Source organism: Hibiscus syriacus, unplaced genomic scaffold (genome assembly GCF_006381635.1).
Source record: "Hibiscus syriacus cultivar Baekdansim isolate YM2019G1 unplaced genomic scaffold, ASM638163v2 tig00005406_pilon, whole genome shotgun sequence".
NCBI classification, from domain to species: Eukaryota; Viridiplantae; Streptophyta; class Magnoliopsida; order Malvales; family Malvaceae; genus Hibiscus; species Hibiscus syriacus.
Window position 1 is genome coordinate 357,851 of NW_024062056.1, and position 10,216 is coordinate 368,066.

The window sequence follows — 10,216 nt, forward strand, 5'->3', positions numbered from 1 at the left end:
TTAAAGTTCTTAAATACTTTAATCCAATTACCATTTCAACAATAATAACAAAAAGACATTGATACTTACTAGAAGTACATATATCCACCATTTGGTTGCTTTCGAGTCTCGGCCTCAATTTCAATGTCATCTGCGCCACCAATAATTTTTCCACCCATTAACTCCATTTTTCCTTCATATATCAGTTTACGCAAATCAAATCAAATACTTGTTATATACACTTTATTCAATATACAAATATAAATAACTACTCTTGTGGTAAAACGGTTTTCTTCAAAAGAATTTGAATGGCCACTACAAAATGTGTCGGCACATTTATACAACCTATAATATCATTTTCTACCTATAATATTTAATAAAAGTATCAACATTTATATTTTACTTTGAATATCACTTTCTACTTGTAATCGGTCCTAAATGTTTCTTTACTCCAAAACCCAAACAACACATAAAAACCCTATTTACGATTACTGTAATAATAAAAAAATTAGGGTTTTGACAACATACTTTTCGATTCGACTGCAGCAACAAACAAACAAACTTCGCTTTAGAAACGCCTTCTGAAATGCAGTAACAATTACGCTTCGATTTCAAAAACTCGTCCGTTCTATCTATTTTCAGAGGATATTTAGCTATGTCATTTATATTTTCATCGGATATGTTATTTATATTTAATCGATACAACTACTAAAGTGTCGATACTTTTATGTCAGGTGTCGATACTTTCAATAGGATAATTACCTGTTTCTTTGAAAGTATCGATAATTTATTACACGTACTTATTAAAGTATCGACACTTTCAATATATCCGGTAGCGCTTTACCGGTTTCATCATTTTGATACTGATTTTATCATATTTTTACCTGTTATATCGTTGTGGATCGATACATTTTTATAAAGTATCGACACTTTATAGGCGCTAAAACTGCTTTTCTTTTAAATTCACAAAGTGTCGATACTTATATTAAAGTATCGACACTTTAAATATATCCGATAGGGCTTATCGGTATTGTCTTTTTGTGACCGGTTTTGTCATATTTTTACCTGTTATATTAATATGAATCGATATATTTTTAATTTAGATCGACACAAACCGACAAGTTAAATTTGCCGGTTGCCAATTTTTTTAATATTTCTTCATGATTTAGAACTACTACATTATTATTACTCAACATTTTAGGTAGCGCTAAAATAAATTTATTAAATATATTTTAATATATCTGATAACGCTGTATATTAACCGTATATTAACCCACATTTCCTAAGACAATCCCATAACTAAAGAGCTAATTAAGTTTTACATTGGTTAACTACTCACTATCGTGCTCTAGTCATTTTAACCGCCTCACTTTCTCCCTACAAAACTCGTAACTAAAAAAATAGTTTAAAATAAGCTCTCTCTCTCTCTCTCTCTCCCCCCCCATTTCCTGCTATTGAGTGAAGTGAAAGAGAAAAACTTTAGAGCTCAACCGCCATGAAAGGAGGAGAGGAACGTAGACGAAGATTTCGATAACTTTGAAAAATGATCGTTAACACTGTTCGGTTGGTTACTGAAACGTATCTCCAGCATTGAAATTGAAGCTAAGAATTCGGCAATGTTTTTGAGATCCGGTGAAATAATTGTTTTTAAGACGAACGTGAATTGATTCTTCGATTTTTTTCTTTTACCTGCTCTTATTTCTATTTTTGCTTGTATTATTGTTCCGAAAGGAAAAAAGATCGAGTGAAGAGGTAAAAGCGATGGAGTCTCGGATGGATCATTATGAGATCATGGAGCAGATCGGGCGTGGTGCTTTCGGTGCAGCCATTCTCTTTCATCATAAATCCGAGAAGAAAAAGTATTTTTTTCTTTCTACTTTCTCGCATTATTAAATTTTTGGTAAATTTTCTTTTTTGTGTGTAAAATTTTCAGGTACGTGTTGAAGAAGATCAGATTGGCGCGACAAACGGAGCGTTGCAGGAGATCTGCACATCAAGAAGTTAGTTTAATATATATTTTTTTAAGTCCGTTCTAGAGTTTAATTTCCGATTTATATATAATGGTTTTTGAATTTCGTGGAATGTAGATGGCACTTATTGCACGGATTCAGCATCCTTACATTGTTGAATTTAAGGAAGCTTGGGTTGAGAAAGTAAGATACAATTCTACTTTTTTTGTTTTTGCTATGAATCTTGACTGAAAATTGAACTTTTACAAGTAGCTTTCTAAGTACGTGACATTCTTTCTTAATGTTGATATCAAGTTCTTTTTTCTTTATTGTTATGTAGGGTTGCTATGTTTGTATTGTTACTGGATACTGTGAAGGTGGAGATATGTAAGTTTCTAAGTTGAATTGAGAACTATGATTTTGAGTTCTTTTGTTTTTGAATTTCTGCAATCTTTGTAATCTGTCAATATTGTTCTTTTTCTTATTCCTTTTAACAGGGCTGAATTGATGAAAAAGTCAAATGGGGTGTATTTCCCTGAGGAGGTACAATTTTTTTCTATTCCCCGTAGTTTTACAAGTTAGTTTTTTTTTCTTAGGCTTTGAGTTATGACTAACTTTTAAAAATGATCATGAACACCGTACAGAAACTTTGCAAATGGTTTGCACAGCTGCTTCTGGCAGTTGAATATTTGCATTCAAATTTTGTCCTGCATCGTGACCTTAAGGTATGTTGGTAAATTTAAATTTGTCCTTCGATAACAACTTATGATTTCTTGACTCATTTTTAGCACTTCTTGCTAGTGTTCCAATATCTTTCTTACCAAAGATCAAGATGTGCGCCTTGGTGAGTTTGTCTTCTTGCTTTTCCTCTTGGCTTCTTACATGTTATCTACTTTTTTTTTTGTCATCATTGAGCTATATTTGATATCCTACTTGGTTACATATGTTGGGATTACTATCCTAAACTTTTTTTCTTTCTGATTTGTACTGGTTTAGGGGACTTTGGGCTTGCCAAAACTCTAAAGGCAGATGATTTGGCTTCTTCGGTATGTAGCATGTTAAATGATTTGTAATAACCTATTTAATATCTTTTCGACCATCTCCAAGGATGGGAAAGAATTCCATCTTCTATTGTTTCTCTTCTTTTTCTTCCTATACTTGGTTGATGAGCTCATCCTATTTAGCTTGAAATAAGAGATTTTTTGTCTGTTTGCACTTGCCTCAAGCTCTCTATGCTGCTGTATATTTTATGAAAAACCTTTCATATTAGTGTGGTTGGCACCTATAAAGTAGATTGCTCATTACCTGTTCCGTTCTACCAAGGTTGCTGTCTCATTCTAATATGCCGAGGAACTGTAGTAGAAAATAATGTGTGTTAAATAAAAGGAACGAGAAAAATGTGTTCCACATGTTAAAAAAAAACAGCTTGCAGTTAAACTTTGTGCAGATTTTAACTTCATATGCTAAGGATAAATTGTTTCTATATTGCCAAGTTATAATAAGACTGCTAATTTAACATGAATAGTCTTGTTAATACCTTAGTGTTTCAGTGATCGATGACCCAAATACTGTAAAATGAAGAATATATAAAGTATTTAGCTTCTGGTTCTTTATTTGGAATGGGCTTATACTAGATGATAGAGAGAGATGTATATATAATTTTCAAATGGTATTGTCATTATTGTTTTAATAATTTAACTTAAAAGAATCTAAAAAATGGAAAAAGAAAGTAGATATTGAAGTGCTGCATATGTCTCATCTATCATAAATGTCCAAAGACATTATAACATCTATTGGGCTATATTTGTGGTCATTTACATTTGATATCATTTTACCATTTTGTAGTTAGTCTTCCTCACATGAATGAGTCAGGTTCTGGTGCAAGTTACTAATTGTTTTGTAACATGTCTCAGGTGGTTGGAACTCCCAATTACATGTGTCCTGAATTGCTTGCAGATATTCCTTATGGTTTCAAGTCTGATATCTGGTCCCTGGGTATGTCTCCTAATGAGTATATATTTGACACGTGTAGACCTTTTTTTTAGCTAAATTGCTTCTTATTTAACAGGGTTTTAACAGGGTGCTGTATATATGAGATGGCTGCTCATCGCCCTGCTTTTAAAGCTTTTGTAAGTGTTCTTAAGTTCTTTTGGTTGAATATGTTTCTTGTATTCTGCATTGTGATTATGACAACCCTTCTTTTTGGGTGTAGTTTATAGCCTATTGTGGGAAGTAGCATGAGTTTCATTTGATATCATGACTGGATATTTCAGTCGAATGTTACAAAATTTCATGTTCTAGTCTCCACTGTTTTACGCTATGCTTTCAATATGTGATGTCCTTGCAACTGCTACCTTTTACCTCCACTAACTTCTATCAAACTTCTTGTTCTAGGATATGGCAGGGTTAATAAGCAAGATAAATCGTTCTTCCATTGGGTCTTTGCCTTCTTACTACTCACCATCTTTGTAAGTCTTAATGCATATTTTAGAGCCCACCAATATGTTTTCGTGATGACCAAGTATTCTCTATGATTTTTCACGCTCCTACTAATTTTTTCAATGCTTTATTGACTCTTCATTGTCCTAGTTCTCTACTATCTTTTATGTATTTTATGTTTGGATAAAGTGCAGATCTTCTAAATCAAATATTTAGTCAGGAAATTTGCAACTAGTTTCATGGAAACCTTAAGACCGCAAGGGACTTTGTTCTATTTAGTATTTTGTAATAAGCCTTTATCAAATGTCATTAACTCCTTTCTACGTGGTAGGTAATTTGTTTAAAGTTAAACATGCAGGAAAACGCTGATCAAGGGCATGCTAAGAAAGCATCCAGAGCACCGACCCAGTGTAAGCATTTCTTTTCTCCCAACTCTAAGAATTCTCCACATGCAGGACTTCAATATACCAATTTGATTATTTTCAACTTGCTTAGGCTTCGGAACTTTTGAAGCACCCTTATTTGCAGCCATATGTTGATCAGTATCGCTCCTCCTTCGGCTTTTCATCAAAAAATTGGCATATTTCCCCTGGTCCTGATAATGGGAAAAATATGGCTGAGAGTCAGAATAGTAATAGCTCGTGTAGTGATAAAGATAGCTTGTTTTCAAGTGACAGAAACACCGGCACTATGGTGTCAAATAGCAATAGTAAGGGCACTGACACAGATTCAATATCTAATGATGATGAAGATGGGACTCAGCACCACCCACCAAGTGAAGAAGAGAATGACCCTGCTATTTTCTCTGCCAAAGTTGATGAAAAAGGTTTGAGGAAACCTTCAAATGCAGAACAAGGATCTAATGTTCAATCAAAGCAACCGAAATCCATCAAAAGTATAATGATGGCTCTGAAAGAAGAGAAAGTAAGAGAAAACAGTTCGCCGATGAGGGGCAACCGAGCAAAAGCTGTAAGTGGATTGACTCAAAGAAATAATGTTGAGGCATCACCCAGAGTTCTCAAATCAGCGACATCCACTCCAGTTCCAAAGTCTATTGCAGATACCATTACTTCCGCTTCAGCAAAATTACCGTTAGATTCTTCAAGAAGGATACAAGGATCCCTTCATTTGAAGCACCAGGTATAACTTAGGCTTGGCAGTTCTATTAATTCATTATTGGTATATTCACTTATTTTGCAAGTTTTTTTTTTCCTCTCCAGTTACATTTAATTGAATCCTCCCCAAAGACTAATCCTAGACATGGAGGGATTCCTCCCCCTGTGCCTGGGAAGCATGTGGCTGAAGATGGACAATCATCTAATACAAGGCAAAGAACTCCTTCCAATGTTGCAAGAATATCATCAGTTATGGGAAGAATGAAGCCTGCAGGAACTGATGCTTCAGATGGAGCACTTCACATACCAAATTTAAGTTCTACTGAGATAAACCAGATCCGTAAAGTTATTCCCTCTCAACTGCCCTTCCATACAAATGTTTCCATGGACGCTACGCAAGAGGTTGATATAGCTCTAACTGGAACTAACAAGAGGGTACAAACAGATAGCAGCAATTCTGTTTCATCTTCAATCTCAATTCAAGCATTTGAGATTTGTGACGATGAAACAATCCCTTTTATTGACATGACGGAACAGACGCATGATCATGAGAAAACCATTCGTGTCAAGAGCTTGGAATTGCATCCAGCTTCTAGCTCACTCGCTTCACTTCCATCAGAGATACCTGAGCATGATCATAAATCTGTCATGTGTTCAACAGAAGAATCTGTTCCAACCCAGGATCTTCTGCATTTTACATCAGCTAATGCAAAAGTTAGTTTGAGTTCCCCTTTAGAGCTTCCGGGTCCGAATTCAGAAGAAATACCCATCCTTAAAGATGATATTGCTGTAAGTAGGACAATTAGTACAGATGGTGCTCCTTCAAGCAGCACAAGTAGTACGGATGAAACTCCTTTAAGCAGGAGAAGTAGTAGGGATGTATCTATAAGCCGGCCAGTCAATAGGGATGATCGCCCTATTAGTAGGCCAAGTAGTAGTAGGGATGATGCCCCTGTAAGTAGCCCAACTACCGGGGAAGATTGTCAGATAAGCTTGAGTAGTAAGGATGAAACCGTGGCAAGCAAACCTTGTAGTAGGCCCGATACGATACTCCATTCAAAATTTTCTTCTGCATTCAGTGGTGATGAAAACTTCACTGTAATGGAACTTCTCTCATCAATGGCAGAACCTATTCCTTGCATTGCCTCACCCATTTCATCTAGCCAAAAGAATTCACAGCCAGGTAAAGGAACAAATGTGAATAATCCCTCAATAGAAAACCCGGCCTGCAACTTCACGTCCTCCAGCCTTTGACGATGTTATACATATTATAAGGCACAGTAGCTTCCGAGTTGGCAGCGAGCAGCCAATGATGGAAAAAGTAGAAATGGGTGTCCAAAGTGTGGATGTTGGGAAACTCATAAATGTTGTGAAATGTCCTGAGCCTCTAAGTTCTAATCCAAATGTTTTGGATCATTCCGGCGTTAAAGAAATGGATGTCAGGAACTCTGTTTCCTCATCTCCGAAGCCGGATTCACCAGAACCCGCAAACCCGAGCTCTTTTCGGACAGAAGAGGAGACACCAGCAATAGAAACTTTGGATATCAAGTCATTCAGGCAAAGGGCAGAGGCACTTGAAGGGCTGCTTGAATTATCTGCAGAGTTACTGCAACATAACAGATTGGAAGAGCTCTCGATTATTCTGAAGCCTTTCGGTAAAGCCAAGGTGTCCCCGAGGGAGACAGCCATCTGGTTGGCCAAAAGTCTGAAAGGACTGATGATCGAGGATAGTGGACGGAGTTCATGAGGTAAGCTTTCATTTCCCTGTTGTTGACATTGTTATTTGCTTCTCCATTTTAAAACACAAAACAAGTAGGTTTTTTCATTTTTTCCACCTCATCCTATATAATTCTTTGATGCATTTTCTTGTTGTACATAGTGGACAATACTACAATACTATCATTATAAATTACAGAAACTCTTTTTACAATTATTATTGTGTAGACACTGTTACGTGCATTAATTTAGTACACTCATATGGCATTTCCGGACTTCATTGAAAAGTTTATAAACTTTTTTATTGGAGAATTTGTATATCACATGATTAACTTTATAAAATTTAAATATGTTATTGTTGAATAATGACATTACCATATAAGATAAGAAAATGGTTAAGCATTCGGATATTATTAATACTAAAATAATATCTCGACTTAGTAAAAATACAAACATAAAATCCAATTTGAAATTTAAAATGCATATTATAATAACAATTTTAATTTAATTTTTTATTATATTGTCTTCTTCGCAGATTTGTGTCGTTTCCTTCTGAATGAAGACATTTGGAAGGAATTTCTAGGGATTTCAACAAATCTTCCAATGATTTCCCTTTGGTTTGCTTACCCAAAAGTCCACAGGTTTCAGTGAAAACCGAGTTTTTTTTCCATTAGCTTTCATTTAAACGAACCAAGGAAATTCTTAATAGAAAAAAAATCTTATTTGTAATTATAAAATGACTTTATACAAAAATAAATATCTAAATTGTATTTAAAATTAACTTTTGATGCTTAAAGAATTTTTTATTAAAAATAACTGCATTTTGTTTTCTTCGTTAAGTTTTTAGGTGTCTACCGTTAAAAACAGTAAAGTGATATGCGTCACATTTATCATTTTTTAAAAAAAATAATTTTTCTAAAAAATTATGGACATGACACATGTCATAAATAAATTTTAAATATAATTTCGACACTTATTTTACATTAAACCATATAAAATAGTAATTGTAAATTCTGAACATTTATTTGAACAAAATTTAGAGACCTATATGTACTTAATCCCTTATTTGGTCTCGCTTGTAAACGCAGACATTACTGGTGTTTCAACCGCCAATGTTTTATCTATAAGATGACATTCTTAAATAAACGTTACAAGCAACAGTAGATAAACTCATTGTCCTTGAGAGCCCTCTACATTGCTACCAAGAGCTCCACACAACTACTTCCCAGACCCTAAACACATTTTATTACCCCCAGAATATCTGGTAAAAAGGATCATTTTGACGGGGAATAAAGATCAAGTTCCTTGTGAGTGTGAATCTCAGTCTGAGGACGGCTTCGAAACACAAGTCAGCATATAACCCTCCTTCACTTGATCATCCTCAAGGTAGTTGATGCACCGAGCCCGAAACAACCTTTGCAGTACATATGGAGCAAGCTCCAGCTCTGCAACAATAGGGCAGATCCACTCCTGCTGCCTCAGCTGCCTCTAAAATGTACTCATCTTCGGCATGATCAGGCTTCAAATACAAATAATATATGCATCTATTGGTTCATTGAGATTCTCTAGTGCATGATCAGGCTTCAAATACAAATTGAAGGTATCATAGATCATTCAACTTTTATCCATAGTTTCAGGCAAAGGGAAGGGAATTTTTATAATCTAAAATCACTTAAAGAGAGATCCATAAAAAGATGTGAAAACTCTAAATGAACCATATCAACCATTTCTATCGAGCACTACGAGACATGGCTAGGTACGGGATCTCTGGCTCCATACTTCAAACACTTGTAAAAACTTATTGCAAAAAGAGTAAGAACATACTGGGCATTTCTTGGAAAGATTTAAGAAACAGGCATGCAATGGATGTTAAAAGTTGTGATCTACTTATTGCCCAATTCCTTGTCCCACTTGATGCAGGACAAAAGTTAACATCAAAGGCCACATTCTACCATTTGGCAAAAGGCACAAACAAGAATCAACATTTATGACAGCAAGATGCATAAATGAGTAAACTACAAAAAAAAAAAAAAATACCGCATTTGAACTTTTCTACCGTTCCTATCAACAAATGCCAAAAAGCAATCACCCTCACAATGAATCATGTGAAAAAGTTGCAGGACTTGAACTTACTGTGCAAAAAACTTTTACTACCATACTGTACTTGAAAAAATTTCAAGTCTTTGAATGCATCAGTCATGAAATTGCCAAAGTTAGGACCACTTCCAAAATTTTACGTAAATGATTAGTGCATAAAACCAACAGAAATCAATGATGTCTTTTTAGCACATTTCAACACTCTTCTAGTGCAAAAATACGAACGCTAAGCTATTCCTTTTACTTTCTCTAGGTTTTAAGTTCCCAAAGTTTTCCAGATGAACTCAGCCGGTAAAAGAAGAAGTAATATCATAGCTCAACCATATATATGTTCTTCCCGAAAAAGAAATCAAAGAAAACCCCAGAATTCGACCAATACGCCCGGCAGAAGCAAGTAATGGAAGCTGAAAACAGATGATAATCACAAAATTTAAAGCTGAAAACAGATGATAATCAAAAATTTAAACAGAATGCTTAAACGGAATCTGAATTATTAAATTATAGAGTTAAAATCTTTTCAAAGATTCTCCTACGCCAAATGTACTAACCAATCAAATGCGACAAAAATATGTTAAATGCCTCCCCTGATTTTCACTTAATATAATAACGTAAGGGGCTGGTGAGAGCAGAAAAATTATAAATTCTGGATTGCTCCTTGCATTAATAATGCACTTTTCTTCTTCGATTTCGATGAAGAATATGTTCTTTTCAATAAGGATCAGTTGTCATAGATGTTAAGCATTTTGTCAGGTGAGTTTCTTCTTCATTCAGGATGAAAAAATTGAAATTTAATAAACATGGAAAGCTGAGTTGAAATGCAAAACAAAACTTTTAGTGTCTCTATGAAGCACATCATCAAAGAGCATAAAATTTTGAAAATTCAGAGTAAAAAAATTGATTCTAAGTTACAACTGCTTTCCA

The 10,216-nt window shown here is 34.7% G+C and overlaps 1 pseudogene; it reads left to right on the top strand.

Annotated features, from left to right (window-relative positions):
* The first annotated feature begins 1,438 nt into the window (after positions 1 to 1,438).
* LOC120199289 lies at positions 1,439 to 7,292 on the top strand (annotated as a pseudogene).
* Positions 7,293 to 10,216: the final 2,924 nt, after the last annotated feature.